Raw genomic sequence first — 25,613 nt, 5'->3', positions numbered from 1 at the left:
ACCCTCTGTGCTTTCTCTCTGGCCCTATCTCCTTCTGTGTTGAGACAGTGTCTCTTGCTGGCCTGGAGCTGGCCAAGTAGGTTAAGCTGTTTAGCCAGAGCCTCAGGGATCTGCCTATCTCTATCTTCCAGTGCTGGAATTACAAGGATATATCACTGTGCCTGGCTTCTTTTTTTTTAAACATGTGTTCAATAGATCGAATTCATGCCCTTATGCTTGCAAGACAAGTGCTTTATCCTCTGAGCCATATCCTCAGTCCTATCTTCTTTTTATCCTAGTTTTAAGACAGTGCCTCACTATGTAGCCTGAGTAAATTAGAACTCTCGATGTAGACCAGGATGGCCTTTGCCTTTTATTGTTTTGAGATAGAGTCTCTTGTAGTTCACTTTGGCTTCAAACTGGCTGTGTAGCTGAGAATGTCCTTGAACTCCTTCTGCCTCTATGTCCTAAGTGCTAGGATTGCATGTGTGCCACCAATGCATGACTCATATCAATAATTTTAATAGATTAAGAAATACTTTTGTTACCCTTTAAACGTCTTTGTTTAGAAGAGGTGAAGCCACTCTCCATTCTGCTTTGTGTCTCAGTGCTCAGGCCATGTTTCTGGAGCCCCTGCACTGTCCTGCTCTGTTGCAATGGGCTTTCTGAATCAGCCCTCAGCTTGTGTTAGATTGTCCATTTCTTCTGTGCAATGCTGTTTTTGGCACAAACTTGTACTTCAGCCACTGGTTGGCTGGCATTGGGAAAGTGTTTGGATTGCTTCTAATATTAAAAAGAAAAAGAAAAAAATATTTGGAGCCGAAGTTAATCAATTATTCAAGGATAATTCTCAGTTCTGTTTATTACCCAAGCTCCCAGATTCTCTAATGCCTCCTCTGAGCAACTTCTGGACTTTGCATGCTGTATAAGTGTATGCATGCACTAGTGTATGGAGTGTGTGTGTATGTGTGGGGTTCCCTTACTTACTTCAGGCACTGCTGATGCTTCACATGGAGTCACTTAATGACTTTTCAAGAGATGCCGTGAGTCTGAATCTGAATTATTTCAGTTGTCCCGACACTGCCCATATAATAGGCTTTAGATAGCCAGGGCAATTCATCAACAAATTTAAATCTATTTGATGGGCTGAAGAAATAGTTCAGTGGTTAAGAGAGTGTGCTGCCCTTACAGAGGACCTGAGTTTAATTTCCTGTACCCACTGTCTTAGTTAGGGTTTCTGTTGCTGCAACACCATGACCAAAAAGCAAGTTGGGGAGGAAAGGGTTTATTCAGCTTACACTTCTGCATCACAGCTCATCACCAAAGGAAGTTAGGTCAGGAGCTCAAACAGGGCAGGAATCTGGAAGCAGGAGCTGATGCCGAGGCTATAGAGGGGTGCTGCTTACTAGCTTGGTCCATATGGCTTGTTCAGTCTGTTTTCTTATAGAACCCCGGACCACGAGCCCAAGGATGGCCCCACCCACCATGGGCTGGGCCCTCCCCTATTGATCACTAATTGGAAAAATGCCTTAGAGCTGGAGCTCATGGAGGCATTTCCTCAACTGAGGCTCCTTCCTCTCTGATGACTCTAGCTTGTGTCAAGTTGACACAAACCCAGCTAGGCACCCAGGGGTGGGGTAACTCCCAACCACCTGTAACTCCAGCTCCAGGTGATCCGATGCCTCTGGCTTCCATGGATTCCGTGGCCTTCCATGGGTATTGGCACACACATACATGCAATTAAACATAACATAAATCTTTAAAATTTGAATTGATTTGAAGGATATGAGAGTTCAATTGGTATTGTTTTGTTCATTTTCTGGTGCTTACAATCAAACCCAGGGCCTTGAACCTTCACCGTGTGTGTGTGTGTGTGTGTGTGTGTGTGTGTGTGTGTGTGTGTGTGTGTTGACATATCCACCCCACCCACACCTGTTGTACTGACCATGCCCATTGGGGGGTAGTCTAGGTCTGGGTCCTGACCCGGATGCTCTCTCTCACTTCCGGTCGGAGACAGAGACGATCGGAGGATGTCCTTGGAGCGGGAACCCTGGCGGTCTTCTGTTTTTTGTGTAAGTGAATTCTCCCTGAATAAACTCAATCACCCTGCATTGTGTCCCAGAATCTTATTAACCACTGTGAGTGTGTGTGTGCGTGCGTGCGCGCATGTGCATGTGTAAAATCAGTTCACTAAGTAACATGCTTCCGTATGGGATTTTCATTATTATCCCTCCCCTCTCATTTTCCTGCTTCTCCTTTCTCCACTGTTCCTTTCTGTCCCCATGACCCCCCCCCCACTTCCACTTCCGCTCCATTGCCCCCCCCCCATCTCTAGCTCCTTTATTAAAAGGCTGTGTGTCATAAGTTGACACTGCGTCTTCATTCTTCTCCACCTTATGTTTTTTGAGACAGGATCTCTCGCTAACTTGGAGCTCACCTATTTAGCTGGATTGGTTGTCCTCAAGTTCCCAGGATCTAGTTCCTTCTATACTCCAGTTCTGAGCCTTTATGCATTGTGCCATCTCCCGAACCCCTACCTACTTCTTTTTGAATGTCTATGTTTCTTACTAAACTCTTAAATCTTGAGAGAAGGACTCGTGTCCCCCAATGCTTGGGGTGGAATTAGGGATTTCCCACATTACCGGCACGTGCTCTAGCTCTGAGCCTCACACTACTGAGAACTTGGATTTTGTCTGTAGTACCCGTTGCTGTGTTTCCACCTCTAGAGCACTAGCTCATTCATTGAATGAATCATGAAGGATGATTTGTCACTAGTCCTTATCCATTATGAATACTGGTTATAATTCGTATATTTATGTAAAAAATTATCTATATTTTACAAGTACCAAGTCTTCTTGCAGAACTAGAAAATGCTGTTAAACAAGACAAAATGTCTATAATGCCTTCATCAGTAGATAACTTCTATATACTTTAGCCTATAAACTTCTGGACTTTTTAAAAAAACTTATAGACTTTTACACAAGTATCATTATATTTCTATAATCTTTTCAGAAAGTAGGATTCACACATATTTTTATATGTATATGTTCACACATACATGTGATTTCATAGTCTGAATTTTAATTATTTTCTATCTCTGTTTCCTTTTTTTTTTTCTGAGACAGGATCTTGCTCCACTGCCTGGATGGGTTTAAACTCTTGAGCTCAATTGACTTTCCTGCTTTATGATAGGGTTGTAGGAGTCTTCCTCTGGCCTCAGATACCCATCGTCCTTTTTAATTTTTACTCTTTAGTGGTGCTGAGAATTGAACCTAGGGTTTTAATCCAAGTCCCCAGTGGGGGGGACACCTATCATCTATCATCATTGTTAATGGCTCCATAATTTATTCATTGAATGTACTATAATTCATTTCATGAATCTTCTTTTTCTTTATATATATGGGTTAGAAAAGTGATACAAAGGTGTTGGCAGTTTTGAACAGGAGGGATCTAGTACACGCATCCAGGTCAGCTTCTTCAATTATTTAACTGATAGGGATGATAAGTATTTTGCATGACTCTGGAAAGTGGATTTAGTTGAGTGGATAAACATTAAATAGAGGTAAATTTCAACTTCATGGAAATAACATTGCAATATTTGTTAAAAATGAACAAGGATGTCTTGTTGGGATAAGAAATTCTTTCTGGAAGTTTCCAAGGAAGGCTGGCTGTCCTTGTTTCAGGAGATATTCCTACTTTGAAAGAGTTTACATAGAACTCTATAGTGTCCAGAAGCAAATCTGTGGAAAACTTCTGAGTGATACTGTCATGCTGGCTTCTTAGGGCTCAATGCTGGGGCTTTCTCCAGGCTAAGGCAAGGGACCTTGCCTTTATGGACTTACGTAAAGCTTGAGATCAGAGAACCAGCTGCTAAGAGAGCAGACCTTAGATGTTAGACTGACCTTCCTTTCTTCTTATTTTTACCTTTTAAAACATATTTCTGGTTAATGTGCATTGATCACACACATGAATGAGCCCTGCACCCTTTCGCCTCCCTGTTTTCGCTCTCTGATTTACTTGTTGGCACTAAATTCAGGCTACATGATTGGTGAATTTGGCTAGGGACTGCTGTGAGGAGTCAGGCCTGGGGAAGTGTTTATTAAGTGGCTCTGGGAGTCTTTCTCTCCCAACAAGATTGGTCACCCCTCATTTCCAACTGGAACCTTCCTTCTCCTTTTCATACATGCCTCTGGTAAGTAGAAAGCCTCAATCCTTTCATGACCTTTTTGGTAGAATCAACAAGAATGAACCAGGAAAAGCATCATAATTCTCTTTGTGTTGGCTGCTTTGGGGTGTGACTGGATAGGGATGCTGGAGCTACTCAAGGAAGTCTAGAACTGAGCTGTTCTGTGGGGAGCCAATGGCATTGGGGGGCAGTTGAGTAATGAAGAATGGTTTTCTGGAATTGAGTTGCTTTTTAAGGGTAAAACATGTGCCAGATTTCAAATGCTTAATATAAAAAATAATTGAAAGACATCCCAGGAATAACATTTTGAACTATTGAGTTAAATGAAAAACTCATCCGTGGCAGAGTGTCTGCCTTATACACGAGGCCTGTCTTAATAAGGACTTCTATTGCTGTGAAGAGACTCTATGACCATGGTATCTCTTATGAAAAGAAAACACTTAGTTGAGGAGGCAGCTTACAGTTCAAAGGTTGAGTCCATTGTCATGGTGACACATGCCAGCATGCAGGTAGACATTTTGCTGGAGAAGAAGCAGAGGGTCCTCCATCTTGCAAGCAACAGAATGTCGTCTATCACATTGAATGAACCTTGAACAAAAGAGACATCAAAGTCTGCTCCACAGTGATACACTTCCTCCAACAAGTCCACACCTACTTCAACAAGTTCACATCCCCAGTATCCTTTTGGATTATGGAGGCCAATTACATTCAAGCTACCACATTCTACTCCCTGGCCCCCATAAGCTTGTAACAGTATCATAATGCAGATGCAATTAATTTAACTTCAGAGGTCCCCATACTCTATAACAGTCCCAAATTTATTTAAAAGTCTAAAGTTCAAAGTCTCTTCTGAGACTCATGTCTGTAAAATCAAAATTAAAAAAAAAGATTGCGCATACATACAAAGCAGATCACATACATCCAATATATGAAGTCATAGGAGATATATTACCATTCCAAAATATAGGAAAAGGAGCAGAGTGAAGAAATATTGGTTCAAAGCAAGACCAAAAACTAGGTGGGCAAACTCCAAACTCTGCATCTGCAGGTCTGATGTCAAACCGCCTTTCAGATCTCCAACTCCATCCCCCTTTGTTGACTAAAACACACTTCTTTCTCTTGGGCTGGTCCCACTCATTAGCAGTTTTTCTCAGCAGGTATTCCACAACTCTGACCTCTCCAACATCATGGTTTTTCCAAGGCAATCCAGGCTTCAACTTCACAGCTTTTTGCAATGGCCTCTCTAGGCCTCCATTCAGGGACACCCCTGACACAAGCCTGACCTCAGAGGCTTTCCTTAGTCATGGAGGGAGATTCCATAACCCCTCCTGTCCTTAACTCTAAAGCCAGAACCATGTGGCTGAAGCTGCCAAGTGCTGCTGCCTGCTGGGGCTGGAACATGGCCCCCTCGTTCAATTACTTCTTCACCAGCTTTCTGGTTTTCATGGTTTCCTTCACTTCCTAACCCTGGCTGTACTGAAACTGAGTCTGTAGACCAGGCTGGCCTTAAACTCAGAGACCTGCCAGCCTCTGCCTTCCAAGTGCCAGGAATAAAGATGTGCCCCACCAGGACACCTGACCCTAAGCTTTTCTTTAGCTTCTTTTCACAAGCTGGAAACTAAGCTGGGTGGGATCTTGCCCTGAAGACAGCGCTCTCCCTTTAGTGCATTTATCTATCTGCTTATCTGCTTATCTGCTCTGCGCCATGCCCTGGTGCCCCTTTTCTCAACCTGTACATTCTGTATTTGTATTTGCTCAGCTTGCTCTTTTTCATTATAAATCTTCATTAGAGTTACCACTAATAACCACATATGAGAGCCTATACTAGGTTGTTTTGAGGTTTCTTCTGCTACTGACATTAATCCAGAACTCTTTACTTTTACCTCAGGTAGACTCTTGAGACAAGCGCAAAACGCAGCCACATTCTTCACCAAAATATCTCAAGAATGATCTCTTGGCAACATACTAAGATTCTAGTCCTCTGAACCCTCTTGAGGTAGCCCCCCACCGTTCATCAAGCCGCACTCAGCACCACTGTCTCCCACGCTCCTACTAGTATGGCCCCAGGGTTACCTTCTAGCACTGCAAGGGATTTCAAAATTGCATTTCTCTTTTGTGAAAGCCAAGGTTACATTTTAAGCTTTCATTACTATGCTTAAGAGATCCATGAAACAAAAATGTCTCTGATCTGCAAGTCTCTTGCTCAAGGACAGATAGCTCCTGAAATGCTGCTGGAGGCTACTGTTTGTGGGAGATAATGAGCCACCTGCTTTTCAGTCCACTAAACAAGTTTGCTTGACCCATCTGTGTAGCACAAATAATAAAAACTCAGAGACTTACCGGGGTTCAAGCTGAAGATCAGAGAAGCAAAGTAGTCAAGCCACCAGAGAGCTCTCTTACCCTTACCAAGGCTGGGGCACCCCTGTCTCCAGCCACACTGTGTGGCTGGAGACTAATTCCCTGAGACTGAATGCCAGCTCCTGTTTTATTTGCCTTTCTAGTGCTGGTATTAAAGGCACGAACTATCACTGCTCAGCTTCTATGGCTGCTAGGATTAAAGGCATACACTACCAATGCTTGGCCTCTATGGCTGTGGCTAGCTTTGCATTCTGCTCTCTAGGCAAGCTTTATTAGATCATAAACAACATATCACCACACATCTGTACCAGGAGAGCTTGATCATATGTGGGAAGGAGTTCAAAGGCAGGAAATATGTCAGGCTGTGCACTTGCCCCTGATTGGGCCTGGTGGAAAATGCAATGAATTATGGGTTTACCTTCTTAAACCACTGGAAATTTGGGTATGGACCTGGCCAGAGCCCATTCACCTGGTCAGTATTTAATTAAAGCTTGCTTCAAATTTGGCTTTAAACTATGGTAGTGGTTTTATTCTTGGTTGGTGGGATTAACACTACTCATTTTTTGTTGTTGTTGGTGTTTATGTGTAAAGGTGTTTTGTCTGTATGTTTATCTGTGCACCACATGTATGCCTGGTACTCTCAGAGGCCAGAAGAATTTGTCAGATCTGGAACTGAAGTTTCTAATGGTTGTGAACTACCATGGGGGTGCTGGGAATTGAACCTGGGTGCTCTGGGAATGCAGCCGGTTCTCTTAGCTGCCGAGCCATCTCTCTGGCCTTTAAAAAAAATGTAGCTATGACAAATTTAAAATTAGGAGCATGGCTGACATTTTTGCCTTGTCCTGTCCTAAGGAACAATGCTGCTTAAAACTGTTACTTAATGTGTTGTCTCTGTACCAGCAGCGTCAGTAACCACCTGAGGGCTTGTGAGAAATGAGGATCAAAGAAGGAGGGTTGTAGTTCAATGTCAGCCTGTGCTTTAGCAAGGCCTGTCAACACACATGCATGCAAATTGGGACTGTGAACGTGTGTGTGTGTGTGTGTGTGTGTGTGCGCGCACGCGCGCTCGCACTTTGTGTGCATATGCCAGAAGTCCTCACTGAGTTTCTTCCTCTGTTCCTTTTGTCTTAGTTAGGGTTTTATTGATATGAAGAGACACCATGAACATGGCAACTCTAATAAAGAAAAACATTTATTTGGGGCTGGTTTATAGTTCAGAGATTTAGTCCATTATCATCATGGCAGGAAGTATGGTAGCATGCAGGCAGACTTGGTGTTGGAGAGATAGCTACATCTGGTTTCACAGGCAGCAGGAAGAGAGAGTGACCCTGGGCCTGGCTTGAGTACATAAAACCTCAAGACTCACCCTCCAGTGATGTCCTTCCTCCAACAACCAATCAACAAGGCCACACCTCCTAGTAGAGCCACTCTTTATCACTCTTTATGAACCAATGGAAGCTATTTCCATTCAAATCACCACACTACCCCATCATATTTTTGAGGGGCAGAATCTCAGGCTTCTGCTTCCTGCTTTAATTAGATTGGGCAGAGAGTCTCAAAGATCCCGTTGCTGTCACTGTCTCCCCAGCACCGCAATTACAGGAATGCACTGCTGTGTCTGATTTTTTTCATGGGTGTTAGGGACTCAAGCTCAGGTCTTTATGCTTTGATGGCAAACACTTTACTGCCTGAGCTATCCCCCCAGCTCCCAAATTTACAGTTTAACCAGTTGCTAAGAGTAGCAGGGCAGAAACACCTTTGAGAATTACCTTAGTGGAGGGCTGGCTATCTGTAGGGCTAGTGGCTCTGTCTGCTCATAGTACTGCTTCCTAACATGGTCACCACATTGTGACCAGCTACATAACTTGTAAAGTGTTTGTAGAATGTTGTTGCTGCAACTGTTTGCTGTCTCCATGGGCCAACTGCTTGACTCGAACTTCAGGCTGGGGTGGGGTTTGGTGCTTAATAACTTTTTGCTCCTTGGGTCAGGAGGTGGGAATGGGAGAGGAGAGGGTGTGTCATGGGGGACAGAGAAGTGGGGGGGGGGAAGACAAAGGCCCTGTCTGTGTGCTGCAGTTAATGGTTAACTCTATGTGGACACAGGGGCCGTTGAGACTGTGGACTTTACTTCTGATTCCTTTTCTCGAAAATTATTGTTTGTGGCTTAATCAGCTCTTGGAGAATTATAGACAATGGGAAGAGATTTAGCCCTTTACTACCATAGCCTCATGGACAAGAAGGTTAGACTGGATAAAGATCTGGACTGGACTTTTCATTTGGAGCTTGTTTTTTTTTTTTTTTTTTTTTTTTCCCTCTTCTTTTTTTTCTCTCTCCTGTGGTTAAGTAGATAAGTCACTTAGACTCACAAAACCACAGCAGGCTATCCCACCTGTAAATTATGGATCATGTTTTGAAGATAATAATGAGTAAATGACTCTGGTAGAATCTTTGTCAGCTTTATTGACCTATATTTGCAAGCCATAAAATTCATCCATTTTAAGCATTTGAGTAAAACTTTTATAGAAATGTAGTTGAAAAGTAATGGTGCTTCTTCCTCCCTCTCCCTCTCCCTCTCCCTGTCTCTCTCTGTCTTTGTCTCTGTCTCTCTCTCTCTCTCTCTCACACACACACACTTTCTCTAGGCTCTCTGTGTAGTCCTGGCTGTCTTGGAACTCATTCTGTAGTCTGGGCTAGCCTTGAACTCAGAGATCTGTCTGCCTCTGCCTCCTGAGTGCTGGGATTAAAGGCAAGCACCACCACTGCCCCAGTTGCCAGTCCTTTTATATGACCAGATATTTGAAAATTTCAGGACTTGACTATTTTCCACTAAGGTCTAATTCAGCCATAATATGAAATGCTGAAATGCTGGGCAAAGGAGATCCTAAAAAGCCGAGAGGCAAAATGTCCTCATATGCATTCTTTGTGCAAACTTGCCGGGAGGAACACAAGAGGAAGCACCTGGATGCTTCTGTCAACTTCTCAGAGTTCTTCAAGAAATGGTCAGAAAGGTGGGAGACCATGTCTGCTAAAGAAAAGGGGAAATTTGAAGATATGGCAAAGGCGGGCAAGGCTCGTTATGAAAGAGAAATGAAAACCTGCATCCCCCCTCACAAAGGGAGGACCAAAAAGTAGTTCAAGGACCCCAATGCACCCAAGAGGCCTCCTTCAGCCTTCTTCTTGTTCTGTTCTGAGTATCGCCCAAAAATCAAAGGAGAACACCCAGGCTCGTCCATTGGTGATGTTGCAAAGAAAACTGGGAGAGATGTGGAACACTGCCACAGATGACAAGCATCCGTCTGAAAAGAAGCTGAAGGAGAAGTATGAAAAGGATATTGCTGCTTACAGAGCTAAACGGAAACCTGATGCAGCGAAAAAGGGGGTGGCCAAGGCAGAAAAGAGCAAGAAAGAGAAGGAAGAGGAAGATGAGGAGGAGGATGAAGAGGATGAGGAAGAAGAGGAAGACGAAGAAGAAGAAGATGATGATGAATAAGTTGATTCTAGTGCAGTTTTTTTGTCTATAAAGCATTTAACCCCCTGTACACAACTCACTCTTTTTAAAGAAAAAAAATTGAAATGTAAAATAAAAAAAAGTGGTAACGTTATAAGGAAAATAAATATACATAGTAAAAATTAGAAATGCACATGAACAAATGATAAGCATAAAACATCACTTCCACACTTGGACATGGCCAGTGAGCATTCCACCCTGGAAATAAATGTACTTAACCTTTTATCTTCTATGCTTGATTTCTTCTTAATTGGGAAGTTCATACCCAGTGGATTCCAGTACTTGCTTTATTTATACATATGCCTTCATTTTCCTCTTCATTAGCTAGAAATGCTTTTTTTCTGACCCTCACTGTTTCTTTAAAAATTGTGTGTGTGTGTGTGTGTGTGTGTGTGTGTGTGTGTGTGTGTGTGTCCCGGAGTAAATTCTCTCTGGCCCTCTTGTGGGATGGGGAGCAAATTCAGGTGTCAGGAACCTCTACCCACTGAGCTGTCTCAGCTGACTCCCTCACTGTTCCCTTTCTTTTTTCTTTCTGAGGAAGGGTCTCACCATGTAGCTGGCCTGGAACTCACTATGTAGACCAGGCTAGTCTTGTAGAGATCTGCCTCCTGGGATCAAAGGTGTGCAGTACCATGTCATGCCTGGCCTTGTAGTCAGTCAGTCAGTCAGGCAGTCTGTCTGTCTGTCTATGCCTCTTTCTCTATCTGGTTTTCAAGACACGGCTTCACTGCATAGACCAGGCTGGTCTTGAACTCAGGGATGGGTCTGCCTCTGCCTCCCAAGTGCAGTATTAAAGGTGTGTGCCACCACTGAATGGCCTTTTAGACTCTTTAAAAACAATTAGAAAGAGGGGGAGAATGAATAAGGGAGAAGTGAATAATATTGAGCCTCCCAGAGCCTTCTAGAGATGGCACTGATCAAGCCTTTAAACCCCTGGGCTTCCTTTGACCCATGGATGCTGGAAGTGCTGAGAAGTTCCTAGCTTTGGACCAAGAAGAAATCTCTTGTTGGACTTTCAGTCTTTGCTGGTCATCACTTACTGTTGACTCCTTAATACTGCAAAGTAAGCTTGGGCAGGTCCACAGTCCAGTGCATAGCACCTGTCAGGTATGCAAATAGATTTTCCACACAGGTGTTTGGAAAGGGGGTTTAACGAACCTTTTGACCCAGGCATGCAATATGTAAGAACCTTTGAAAATGGTTAACAGACATAACTTTTTCACCCAGGAGAAGGAGATGACAAAACACCCAGAAATCTAAAGGGAAAACTCAGTATCTGTGATCCTGTCCACGGCAGGGAGGCTCAGGAACCAGACTACAGAACCTTGTGTTTTCATGTGTCTAGCACTCCGTTCCTTCTCATCTTCTCCCCTCCCTAGAACTGCTGGGAATAAATGATTGGTTTTGCTGTCTCCTGCAGCTGATGATTTACAGAAGTGGAAACTGTAGGGCAGACTTTGCGGACTCCTAAGATTCCCCTTTCACAGTCTAAAGATGATTTTGAATCATTTCCTCTCTATTTCCCATGAATCAAGCTCAGTGAACCCATACTAACCTGAAGCTTACTGGTTTGAGCTATAGAGGTAGATTTATCCTGTAGCTTTTGTGAGCCTTCCCACTCATCCCTCAGGGCTTCATTTCCATTGAAATGGTAAGGGAATGTCTAATTACTATAAAGGTTTGATAAGGCACATTCACACACAATAAAAGGTTTCCTGCTGTGTCTGTAGCTTTAAAGACTTTGCATCACACATCTAAATCAGAAGCCTTCCTTTTGACTATTGAAAGGAAATGTATTTGCAGTTTAACAATTCTCTTAAAGTGTAAGTTTAAAATAGCTGGGTGGGCCCAGTGGTGGTGGTGCACACCTTTAATCTCAGCACTTAGGAGGCAGAGGTAGATAGATCCCTGTGAGTCTGAGGCCAGCCTGGTCTAGAGAGAGAGTTCCCAGGCAGCCAAGGCAACACAAGGAAACCACATCTCAATGCCCCCAAATAGCTGATGGCTTTGAAAGGAAGAAATGTACTTGGATGGTTACATCCAGAATCATCTTTCTGTTTACTTCTCTCTCAACACTCCTTTATTTTCTCCATCCTAACCACATTCTACCCTTCCCTCATTAGTGTAAACCCAAATGGTCACAGACCTCTGTGCAGACATGTACACACATATACATGCATGCACATGCAGACTGCATGCAGGCCTGTGTTTATCATCTCATCTGCAGAATGGCACACAAATGTGATCAGGGAATGTAAGGGAGATGATTTTCAAAGTTGAGGTTTTCCCTAGGGAAGAGGAGAGGCAGGCAGAAATGGTGGAGACACCATTTCCTTTGATATATGCAAATGTTCACCTGTGGCAGCCCTCAGGGCAAAGGCTGGCTTCTAGGCTCTCTAATATGCCTGCAGGATGTTTCAATTATTGATAGGAAAGAAATTGTGGCTGGCAGGAAGAGCTGGGGATGAGTTCCATCTCGCTCTTGTCCCCTTGCTCTGACTGTCTTTGTATTTTTTTAAGACAGGGTCTCACTCTGTAGCCTAGCCTGCCTGAAACTCACCATGTGGCCTAGAGGAAGTAGTCTTGAGCCACTTGAGAGCTGAGACCTCACCCAGATAAGCTGTTACACCCAGTTGGGTTCCTTTTCTCATTTTGGGTTGACTTTGGGGGTGTTAGTATTTTTCTTTAGTTGGCAATGATTGTACACTTACTCGAAGCCACCACTGAGCGTTACTAACCAAGCAGAATTTAATACCAGTGTTGTGGTGGCTTTGAGTATTTTCATCACTTTTTATTTTCTGGGTTCATTTCTTAACAAAAACGTTTCAGATCTTTCCACCTGCTCCTGCCTGTCTTCTGATATCCCTGCATCTGTAGGCATTGACTTTCCCAAACACTTAAAAATGCTCTCCTTCTTGCGTGTCTTATCCTTAGAGTACTGAACCTGTATTTGTTATTTCTCAGCTCTCTTTGCTTTTTCCTCTGAAGCTCCCCACTACCTGCATGATTTCCCTTATCCATACCTGGTATTTCAGAAATTCAGCTTTGACATTGACAAGCCAAGATTTGAGCGAGGGACTTATCACACTCTTATGTAAGTCTGTAAGCTAATCATTCTGTCTGTCTTCTACTTACCTGAAATAGAATATAGTGTGTGTTTGTATATTTTGCATGTACAAATATTTATATACCTGCGTGTATATTTCTATTACTAATTTCTAAAAAAAATTTCAAAACCTGGGTACTGTGAATTTCCCATGAAGCAACATTTGGGTGGAGCTGAATAGTTGCTGTCTTTGTAGCTGACGCGTTCTTTGTCCCCACTTCCTTAACAGGACAGCTTTTGAGGGGAGCGATCCTTTTTTAGAGTTACTTATTTTTTATTTTTTACATGTATGAATATTTTTGCCTGCATGTATGCATGTGTACCACATGTGTGTTCATGGAGATTAGAAGAGGTGTTGGGTCTCCAGGACTGGAGTGGTTATGAGCCACCATGTGGGTGATGGAAATCAAACCCATGTCCTCTATAAGGTCAGCAAGTGCTCTTGCTCTTACCTGCTGAGCCATCTCTTCAGCCTCCACACGGTTCTTACCCTGCCTTAACCCTTTTGCTGAAGAAAAGCCCCACCTTGCTGGTTAAGATGTTACTGATTCAAAAAAAAAAAAAAAAAAAAAAAAAAAAAAAAGATGTTACTGATTCTTTTCTTTGGATTTATGGAACCCAGAACACATAATGACTTGGTTGACACTGGGCTTTAGTTCTATGAATATGTTTGCCCCAGATATGTACAGAGTTCCACCCCCATTTTTTCTGCCCATTGCTTTTCTCTTCCTATGGAAACCTCTGCACCCATAAGTTCCCTACAGTGCAGCTTTGAGGCAATAGTCCCTCTATCGTTTTGAGATTGCCTTGAATAAACCTGATTCCTTCCTTCTGATTCTTGTGTCCTGAGTTGCAGTTGCCTGGGGTGGTTAGTTCTAGTAACACATTGCCCCATGCTGTTAGTTTAGTTTTCAATTATTGACTTTTGAGGGCTCTTGGAGCTTAGCTGTTCTCAGACTTCCTGCTGAGATGCAGCCATCAATTCCTAAGGAAGGGTCAACAGGCCAGCAGATAGTGGACAGTTGCACCAAGGAGTACCATGGGCCCTTCCTACCAGCCTGTTTTTATGTCCTGATCATTCTCTTCTGCTGTAGCTTTGGCTAGGACTGTCCTATGGTAGGAGAACAGACAGACAGAGAGGTCAAAACCAGAATATAAAACAGTTTGGAAATCCCTCCCAGCTGGCAAGGTAATAAAGATTGAACAGAAAAAGTATGCTGAACAAACAATCTGAGAAGGTCCCAATCCTCAGGGCACCTGGAAACTTTGAACTTCTTTCTATGCCAATTCTGGCCCATCTCCTTTCTTGGAAGGGCTCTCCCTTCTGTCCGGCTTCTTGGCAAATGTTCACCAATCCTTATACTGGGCGCTGGACTGTACAAGACACACCATTGCCTTGGGCCTCTTCCCAGTTAATCCACAGTGCTGAGCATGATCCCACTCTGCTGTTGCCTGAACTTCTCTTGAACACTGACCTGCCTCCTCTGGCCTTTTCCCTTTCTCTAAGAAAAAGTCCTATCTAAGTCAACATTGGATTCCAACCCTTTCTTTCACTCTAGGCTTCTATTCCCAAACACCATGTTGGATGGAACTGAACTAAACTCTTTATGGAAATTCAGTTTTCTGTTTTCATATTACTAATCGACAAACCAACTCATACAGAAATGTACTTGTTGAAGGGCACAGAACTGCCAGAAGGGAGAAGCATGCTAAACCCAACTTCCTAACTTACTGCTTTCCCAATGCCCGGCACATCCCATGAATTCAACATAGCATGACTAAAGGAAGGAGGAAATGATATGTCCATAGCTAAGACTCTTCAGCATCCCTTTCTCTAAATAAGCATGATTGGTACCCTACCAAAGTGGGTTCTGCACTGCCTGTGAAGGGGCATTCCCCAGATGTTCCCAGCTGTTGCCTGCAGTTGATGATGTTGCTGCTTTGTGTACACAAAGATAGGTTCTTCCCACCCATGCTCTTAGGACTCTATATGACTCTGATCTTGCATCTTCCTATGGGTGGCCTGTCCTGCAAAGAGAGATGCAAGGAGCTGGACGACTTCTAGCAGTGAGTCAGGAGATCACTATGTCTCGGCTGGGCAGTTTGCTTCAGGAATCAGCACCTTTAGTTTTCCAGAGCACTCTTCACTCTTCAAACTTTTATTTCAACGCTGTTCAGACGGGAAGAGGTTTACCCACTGGTGAACGGCAGGCCCCAAGGCTGTTTTCTCCTGATACTCTGTATTCCTGCCTAAGAGCTGAATGGTAGACAACCGAGGAGGAACAGGAAGAGGAAGTGGAGTCCCATAGAGAAAGAGGCCACTCCTTACTGGTGCTGTGTTCCTACTTTCCCACAGCTGATCCCAAAGCCATGGATGAAAGTAGAGCTTCTTATTCAGTCATGTGGTAGGCTGGCCCTGCTTAAGGAGGTTATTTTTCATGTCTTCAGTCTTAGGAAGACTGACCTACTAACCTACTCCCCATTAGGGGTTAGATCGGACCGCAATCCCACTAAATTGATACGCTGAATTCTCAGTGCTCAGAATGAGATCTCTTTTGAAGTAAGGTTAGGGATGTAATTAGTTGAGATGAGGTTGTACTGGGGTAGAGTGGACCTCTTCACCTAGTGTCCTCCTAAAAGTGGACAATTTGGACACAGGACAGACATGTCTACGGGGAAATGCTGAAGAAAAAAATTGAGCCTGTGTGTGGCACATACCTGTAATCCCAGGGGAGGCAGGAAAGCAGAGGTAGGAGGATAATTGCAAATTTGAGACCATCCTGGGCCAGCCAGGGATACATAATGCTATCTCAGAAACAGACAAAACTAGGGAATGAGGCTTGAGGCTTGCTTGTAACGAACAGTGGACTTTATTAAGGGAGAACAGGTTTAGGAACTAACTTCATGGTCTTCTGGGATGGGTGAGAAATCGGGTTCGACTCATATTGCAGCATGGATAAAGGGCTCAATGACCTTATGGAGTTTGTTTGTTTTTGTTCTTTTGTGTTTTTTTCTAAGTAGAAAGCCCTTCAGAACCGACCTGTGGTGTGAGACAGCACCTGCCTCCGGCCTCCATCCTGAATGGGTGCTAAGTCACTGAGTCAGTCTTTCCTTCCTTCCGGCATCACACCTACTAAATCAATGCAGCAAAACCTCCCTATGCTCTGGTCACGCTAAAGATCCATCTGGAATCGACTGGGTCACTCTGTCATCAGCTGTCTCATCATCCAGCCTGTCTTCAGCAAGAAACGTTTTGTCTGGTACCCAGAACCATCTTACCACCCCCCCCAGGGTTTCTTAAGTGATTTCCATCCTCTGCCTCCTGCTCTGCCCCTCGACTGCAGTCACCTCTTGGTGCAATCTGAGTTGGACCTGACCTCTCTCCCATCCTCAAAGACCCCTGAAGTTTGGGCTGTTGTAGGGCGTTAAGTGCAAGAAGTCACAGAGTGCAGCATGAACATTAGCTGATAGCCTTCTTGTGTGCCTCAAGGGAATTTCTCTGCACACATCTTTCCTGTCAGCCCTCTTACCTCTGAGCCCTTCCTGTTGTGTACATTCACCTCATGTGACCCTTTTGCCCAGATGACCTTGGAAAACAGGTGAATGGTTTATCTAAACTGAGGGTTCTTAAAATCTGGCTACGTGGAACTGGCTATCTCTGCCATCGGTGCCACCTGGGGACGTGTGAGGAAGTTAGACAGCAAGTGTGGATCCGCCCGGACTCTGTGCCTGAGGTGTTGTGGGCGGGCCTAGCCACCTTTGAGACTGATCTGTGAGATTGTTGTGCCCATGGTTTGTTATTGTGATCCTCTCCTTGTGCACCAACCTTGTCCTTTGTTTTTTTGTCTTCTGATCCTTTGGTATCTAGGGTCTGAATCACCTCTGACCAGTCAGCCACTTCCTGGAAGAGCTCTCAACACACTACTTTCCAGTGTGCAGTTCCTGCACAGACCAATCAACCCAGAGTCCACAATCTCAGCCACCATCTTCACACCCTGTTTTGACTTTCAAACTCCAGCTACTATTTGCCTGCCTTGATCATCCCAGGAACAGGTAGCGGACACCTGGAGACAGCCCTTTGCCCCAGAACCCACGCAAGGCTGCTAATTAACCAATTCTGTCTGCTACCTTTGTCTTATTCTCCCTTCCCTCAGAAACTACCAGGGAAGCACCCGCCACTGCTGTCTCCCCACAGCCCCTCAGCCACCTCACTGCTTCCCCATGTGGCCCTTTACGGTGGCTTTCTCCCTGCTCTTGGAATCCATGGGTAATGAATTTTTATTGCCATCACAACCCTCTCCTGATGTGTTGGCCGCTGTCCTACTTAGACAAGAACAAAGCCTAACCAGACATCTTGCCCTGGCACACTGCCAGACCTCTGATTTCTGTGCAGTGTCCCAATTATATGTGATGTCTATTCAGCCTAACAAACATCCTGCTGATACCCTGAACCTAACTTCTAATATGTTAGATTCCCCTTAATATGAGGACACAGACATTTCTACATTTTTACCATTGGATGTTACTTGTCCAATTGTTTTTCTTAATAGCTTTGTATATACATATTATTTTATTTTACTTTAAACAACAACAACAACAACAAAACCCCCTCCAGTTTCCAATGAAGAAACAACTCTTTAAAAAGACCCAAACCCAGCTGTATGGGAGTAGCACACACCTTTAAACCCAGCAATAGGGAGGCAGAGGCAGGAAAATCTCTGAGTTTGAGGTCAGTCTGATCTACAGAGCGAGTTCTAGGACATTGGCTAAGGGAGAAAGCGCACTCCCTGCTTGGACATTGCTTTACATTTTGATTATACGAGACGTGGAACACTATGATGTTTTGATATCTAGGGTCCTTTGAAGGTGTTGCATTTGGACAGGCAAGGCCTGGAGTTCTGCACTTTAAGGAACCCTTCAGGTAATTTTTTATGTATACCAACATTTAGGGACTATCACATCAACATAAGTAATGTTCTTTAAAGATGCAGCTGGTTTTGGTGGCACATGCTAAAGGAGGTGGAGGGGAGGATCACAAGCTTGAGGTCAGCCTGGGCAACACATGCAGTGGTGTGTGTGTGTGTGGCGGGGGGTAGTGGTGACACATCCCTTTAATTCCAAAACTGAGGTGGAGGAAGGTGGGTCTCTGTGAGTTTGAGGCCAGCCTGGTCTTGTAGTAAGTATCAGAATAGTCAGGGCTGTTATACAGAGAAACCCTGTCTCTAACCCCTTCAAATAACAACAACAACAATAATACAAATAAAAATGCTTATTGGGTGTGGGGAATGGTTCAGCAGGTAAAGGTGATTGATGCCAAGTCTGACCACCTGAGTTTGATCTTCAGGATTCACACATGCTCTCCTTTGGACTTTTCAAGTGTACTATGGTGAGTAAGATCTCTCTCTCTCTCTCTCTCTCTCTCTCTCTCTCTCTCTCTCTCTCTCTCCTTTGTTACACAAAAATATATTAAGGTAAAATTAAAAAAATAAAAGAGGGTGTCTTAAATATTAACCCATTTCTATCAATCTAAGTATGTCCACGTGGTCTTATCTTACCAGAGAGAGGGCCTGGACCTCTGTTCTCTCAAGTCTCTACATGCTAACTCTTCCCTACTACTTCCTCGAATCCTCCTCATCTTCTAGTCCCGCCTATCTTACTTTCCTATTGGCCAACAGTGCTTTATTCATTAACCAATAAGAGAAACATATTTACAGAATGACATCTCCCATCAAGAGGGGGCTGGAGAGACGGCTCAGTGGTTAAGGGCACTGACTGATCTTCCAGAGGACGGGGGTTCAATTCCCAGCACCCACATGGCAGCTCACAACTGCCTGTAATGCCAAGATCTGACAGCCTCACCCAGACATACATGTAGGCAAAACACCAGTGCACATAAAATAAAAATAAATAAATTATAAAAAATGAAGGAAATATTTATTGTCTGCAGATACTATATAAATCTTCAATTTAGGCAGATTGTCTGCCTAGTATGCACAAAGCCCTGGGTTCAGTCCCAGCACTCCAGAATCCAGATGTGGTGGATGTGCACACGTGCAAAGTCAGGATGGAAGAGTTGGAGGCAGGAAGATTAGGAATTCAAGGTCATTTTTGGCAGCATAGTGAGTTTGAGGACAGCCTGGGCTGTGTGAAACTCGGAAACTTATATGTATATATACACATATGTATATGTACATGTATACAAACAAATATACATACATATATATATGTGCGCACACACATATGTATATATACTTGTAATTTTTGTCTTAAAGAAACAGTCTTGCTATGTAGATATGGTTGGCTTAGAACTTCTAATCCTCTTGCATCTGCCTTCTGAGCCCTGGGATTACAGGTGGGTACCACCATGCTGTATTCTATTTTTTGATGCAGAAAATTTGGAAAATGTAAGAAAGGAGAAAAAAAAAAAGTAAGGTAATGCAAGGAATTTACCATCCAAGACTGCTGTGTCTTCTGATAGAGTCTTTCGTTTGAGCCAATTTACTGTTCTTATCTGTCTTTCTTTCTTTCTTTCTTTCTTTCTTTCTTTCTTTCTTTCTTTCATCTATCTATCTATCTATCTATTTATATATTATCTATATATCCATCTTTCAGGCTAAGAATTGAACCTAGTGCCCTGTGCATATCAGGCAAGCTATCTACTATGTAACTATATGTTTTGTTTTTGTTGCAATTGGGAAGCATGCACACAACTAAGAATCAACAATTACCAAAGGCATAGAAAGAATAGCATTGACTTAGCCTCCCAGTTTTCTCTGCATTCTGCTTCCTGAGGCTCTTGGTTAGGACTCTATATTTCTTCTGCATTTACTCTTTACTTCTAAGCAAATATATATATATATATATATATATATATATATACACTTAGTCATTTATTCTGGATATGAGCTCTTGGCTTTCAATTGTAGTTGAGGATTTAGGTCATTTAAAAAAATTTACTGTTTATTAATTTTTTGAAGCAGAGTTGGGTTTTTATTAAATCACATTTAAAAGATAGATTGTAAGCATGAGAGTTAAGAGAAGGGAGACCCTCAAAAGGAAAGATATGTTTGAGAGCATGGGCGTGGGCTTCTCTGAATGTCTTAGGGTTTAGCTCTCTATCTCTCCTCCCTGCGCTGCCTTCCATCCCAGTCCTTCTAACACAGTGAGCTCTGCATGGGGGGGGGGAGAGTCAAGTGATAATCAAGTCTTCCTATTATTGGTTCAAATTGCACATTGTTTTGCTTTTCCTGCAGTTAACAATGACACAATTAAGTTAATTTTAAAATGTTTATACTTTTCAGTGGACCTACCAGTTATGAAAGCTGTCTGAATGTAAATGCATTTCTTTTTATTTTATTTATTTTTTATTTTACATGTTGATCCCAGTTCCCTCTTAAATGCATTTTTTTTTTATTTAACTCTGACAATTAGGAGCCCTTGAGAGTAAAGCTCTCATGCACATGTACTTGATGACAAAAACTATCACTAAAGACTGTCAGTACACCCTTGCACAAATGCCATTGTAGCATCATAGACACTTCTGTAGGGGCAACTGCTGGAGTATTCTGGGATATTGCCAGCTTTGTTATGAACAAAAAGGTTAGCACTTGAAATGACCTTGTAGTTTTCTTGATTTTACTTTTTAAATATTCCTTGCCTCAACATACCTGGATATGCTCAGAAATTACTATGGTACATGTATCAAAGTCCATCCTTGAATAATTATCTTTGAAAAAACACTTTATTATTTAGCTTGACACTATGCACCATGGTATATTTTTATTGTAAATACTTCAACAGATCTTTCCCAAAAAATTCCTTGTAAATGCCTGAGCAAATCGAACAACCTGCCCACTCTTGATGCCTTCCTTAGAGAGTTCTTGTTTGTCCCCCTTGGGTTCTGCCTCTGCTGGTCCAGGTTTTCTGATTCGATGCACATCCATTTTTTTTTGTTGTTGTTGTTGAACATCTGTCTTCCTTCCTTCCTTCCTTCCTTCCTTCCTTCCTTCCTTCCTTCTTTCCTTCCTTCTTTCCTTTTTCTGCTCTTGTTTCTAGAATTTGCATGATATGGGTGATGTCTTAGGTTGGTTTCTAATTTTATCCATCTTCTCTCATGTCCCTTATTTCCACATGGGTTGGCTTTCAATCAGCTTTGTCTAATAGCATTTCTCTGGAGTTTTTGTTTGTTTCAGCCACAACACCGTAAGAAAGAGCCCCTTCTTACACATGCGTAGTGTGTAGGATGGGCCTTGCACAGGTTAGGCAGGCACTGTGCTACTGAACTCTACCCTCAATCTAGTTGTTTTTTGCCTTCCTTGCTAGACAGTACCTTCTACTAACTCATGTTGCATGGATGCTCTCTGTCTGTCATCTGTCTGTCTCTGAGGATAGTAATTGAGACTTTCTTGGAATTTTATTCTGTTCTCCACATTGATTGCCTTTTCTTCTCTCTTTTTTTTTCTGGTCATTTTATTACTTTATTTATTCATCAGATACATATGTGCCAGAGATTGTTGACAATGTTAGAGACGCTTGTAATGGCGAATAAGATGAATGTCCCTGCCTTTATGAATATCATAGTCTAGAGAGGGAGGATCATAAATTGGATTCTGACTATGGGTAAGGATAAAGCTGGCTGAAGTTATTGTTTTTCAAGATGGTTAGAAGTGGAAAGAAGTCTTTGTTTCAGACTACCACTTGCTTCCTGCACTGTGATGAGGCAAAGTGTGTGCTCAGCTGGGCCTGCGCACTAGCGTTTCCACCCACTGGTTTTGATCCGGTTGGGCATGGTTACAGCTCGAAGGCAGTTATCCAAGAGAAGTTTCCAGAGGATGAAGCGTAAGAGTCTGGAGTCTGGGTTATAGGAGGGCCATTAAGGCTGACCTATTTAGTGTGGTTCTTGAGAGTTAACACTGTTTCATTATTCCTCACAGCCTCACTGGGGCTGGGCAGGGTCGGGGATCAATGTACGTCATTCGACAGCTGTTTTTGAAGCATGGTCTGCGCATGTGACCTACAGTGAAATTTGCTGACATGAATAGAGAGACCAGTGACAGACCTTAGACATTCCCGAAGTAATTACCCCCACTTTTTTTCCTCTCCCCTTTTTGCTCCTGGTTTACGTTGGAAGAAATTAAGGCACAAAAAGACTAGGTAACTGTCCTGCACATCACCCAGGAAGCTGTAGAAGGGAGCTGGCAATTGCATTAAAACAGGCTTTAAGGCTCTCTGACTATGTTAAAACAAAGTCAAAAGCTATTCATTGTAGTTGGACACAGAGGAGCATGTTCATAACCCAACATTTAAGAAGCTGGGGCAGGAGGATTCCAAGTTTGAGGACAGCAAGACCCTGTCTCAACAAAACAAACTACCACCCACCCGTGTATTTAACCAACAAAAACCACCAAACAACTTCTAGAAAGTCCCAAGAACAGAATAACAATAAACTGCTTAAAAGGCCTTGTTAGAGGTAAAATAAATAAATAAAATACATACTAAAACAAAACAAAACAAACAAACAAACAAACAAACAAAACCCACATGGGGGCTGCTGACTCAGCAAAGCCATCTGCCTTCTGTTCTGTGGGTCTTCAGAATACTTCAGGGCCTTCTGATTCCCCAAGGAGGGAGAATTGGGAGCCACATTCCTTGGGCAAGGGGATTCTGGCTTTCTAAACCCCTGTGACACTTGCTGGATTCAGAGGTTCTCATCTGGATGGACATAATTGTTCACATTCATTCACAAGTGGTCTGGAAATGACTGGGTCACATGCCCCTTTCCCATCTGCAATTCTTTTGTCATCAGAGATCTGTATGGATAGATTGCCAATGCTTCGATACGGCCAAAGTTTTGTACAATCAATGCCTTGTTTGCATGCCTGCCTTTGTCAACCAGACAGGTCCACTAAGATTTGCATATTGTATGTGGGTGTGTGCATGTGAGAGTGGGTGTCTGCAGAGGCCAGGGGATCAGATCTCTTGGAGCTTGCCAATGTGGGTGCAGGGAATCGAACTGGGGTTCTCTGGAAGAGCAGTAATACCGTTAACTAGAGGGCCATCTTGCTAGCCCCCAAACAGGTTTGTTTAAGCAAGCAATTTAGGAGCCTTACATTCGTGCCTCTGAATCATAAGGAAAGCAGCTCTTCAAAACTGGACTTGCTGTTTTAGGATTCTGATTCTCACTGCTCATTGGCTTCAGAGTCAACCAAACTGTTAATCAATGCGGTTCTTTACACCTGACTCAGCTATTTTCGGTCTTTTGCTTAGCATGAAGGGCTATTCCACATTTGACCACCAGATGGCAGAGCGGTGCTGTGCTATGTTCTGGGGATTTTTTTTTTTTAAATGACTGGAAGACCAGCAGCTTGAGTTCTTATGAATAGTTATAATCTTGGAAAATGTTGGACATGAAATATGAGATCCTCTCTGTCTTCTTTTGTGTTGTGTTTTTAATGCAAGGTCTCACTTTGTTTATTTGTTTATTTTGGGTTTTCAAGACAAGCTTTCACTGTGTCATAGGCTGATCACAGATCTGTGTCACAGATCGCCTGCCTCTGCCCTTGAGTGCTGGGACTAAAGGCATGTGTCACCAGAGCCCAGCAAGGTTTCACCTTAAATATGTGATCCTCCTGCCTCTGTTTTCTGGAGTTGGGGTTACAGATGTGTACCACCATGCCTAGCTGTTTGGATGCTGTCTATCCTTTCGATGTTGATACTTAGGATGTATAACTGAGTCACAAACAGACTTTGACAGAAAGGGTTTCTTTTTGTTTGTTTTGTTTTTTTCTTAATCATTTTTTAGCTGCTAGTGTTTATTTTCTTGATGGTATATGTTGTTATTTGAGATAGGGTCTCGGTATGTATTTCTGGCTTTCCTGGAACTTGCTATGCAGACCAGGCTGGCCTTGAACTCCCAGAGGTCCACCTACCTCTGCCTCTCAAATGCTGGGATCGAAGGCTCCTCCCACCATACCCACTCACTTTGTAACAGTTTTGCTTTTTCACTTGGGAGGAGTAAGCGAAGAAAAATGTCAGGTTTAAAAACTCCTTCACTTCTGCTTCCTACTTTAGGATGCTGTGCTGTCTCCTGAGGGACCTGGGACCACCTTCCTCCTTTGAATTGGTACCTTAAGAGAAAACTAATGAAGGTCTACACCGTGGCAGGTAGCTCCATCTTTTGTAGCCAGACACTTATTTTTGGAGAGAGAAGAGAATGAAGATTATTGTACACAGACAACAGACATCTCCCTGTGAGGTTTGGCTGGGATAGGTTAAGATTGTAGGGCTCTGGAGAAAGCAGGGAGTTAGTTGCACAGAGGTCCAGACCATTTTGAGAAAAACAAAAGTCTCATCTATAATTGCAACCGGTATGCAAGGCCTCCACCTCAAACTCGTGCCTGATGGTTAGAAACCGATTATGTGGGGGTAAGGAAAGCTTCGTCGCCTCTTGTCACTGCTCAATGAGGGGGAGTCAAGAGGAGCCATGGCCCGACTTGTAAGACTGCAGGTTCCAGAAGAGGGAGGAGCAACCAGGTTGTCCCTGTTGTGAACGGTCTCTGTCCATCTCCTGCAATTGCTCCCTCTGGTGGTCAGATTGCTCCTAACCTGGTGCTCACACTGCCCAGTCTGCCATCAAGGAATGTCTCTTCAGTTTACCCATTTCACCCGGAGGGCTCTGGACATCACTGGGTCACCTGTCCTCGACTCTCAAAGCCATCCCTACCCCACAAGGCAATGAAAAAGCTATATCCCGTCACCCTTTACCCGGAGTGTGTTCTCAACAAGGAGCCGGCAGTCCCCACGGCAGTCAGGGCCAGGGGTTTATGAGGGCATCTAGCTACCTCCAAGCTCTCGTGTGAGACGTTGGAAGGATGAACGAGTTGCCCTTTCACGATAATTCGAACTTTCAGCTATGTTTTGAGACCCTTGAATTGTCAAGGCCATGCAAGTGGAAAGTATTACGATTATTTATTGCCACAATTGCTGTCTGTCGGCTTCTCGGCTGACACCCAAGGCCCCTCATCCATCTCTCCGAACATCAAACAGATTACCAATGCTTAAGAAGAGTAGTGCTGTCATGCAAGATTCATAAAGAGATGTAACTTGCAGGGACCTCCTCCCGAGCATCTGACATCACCGAGGGGATTGACATAAAGCAAGCTGTCCCCAAGCTCAGACGCTGGCGGCCGTGAGTTCCAATGCGGGACCTCTGAAGGGTGGGCCTTTTATTTTCAGAAGGCATTGTGTTGGTGTAGACTTGGCAGCTATGCTTTTCTGACACCTTGTCTCGTCCTGAAAGACACATAGGTTATACCTTCCCCGACATCACAGGGTTTGTTAAAGCCTGGTTGAAGAGAATCATAACAAAAATCTATAAGCTCGGGCATTTATATATTTCACTTTCATTGAATTCCTTCTAGTATGAAACTCGCCTATTTTGAAGCATTCAGCATGGTGTCTGTCTGCTGATAGAATAC

The 25,613-nt window shown here is 43.4% G+C and overlaps 1 pseudogene; it reads left to right on the top strand.

Annotated features, from left to right (window-relative positions):
* Positions 1-9,385: 9,385 nt before the first annotated feature.
* On the top strand, positions 9,386-10,013 carry LOC127226538 (high mobility group protein B1-like; annotated as a pseudogene).
* Positions 10,014-25,613: the final 15,600 nt, after the last annotated feature.

The sequence above is a fragment of the Phodopus roborovskii genome, unplaced genomic scaffold (assembly GCF_943737965.1).
Source record: "Phodopus roborovskii unplaced genomic scaffold, PHOROB, whole genome shotgun sequence".
NCBI lineage: Eukaryota > Metazoa > Chordata > Mammalia > Rodentia > Cricetidae > Phodopus > Phodopus roborovskii.
The sequence above is the reverse complement of the archived record's forward strand: the minus strand, read 5'-3'. Positions and strand labels throughout refer to the sequence as shown.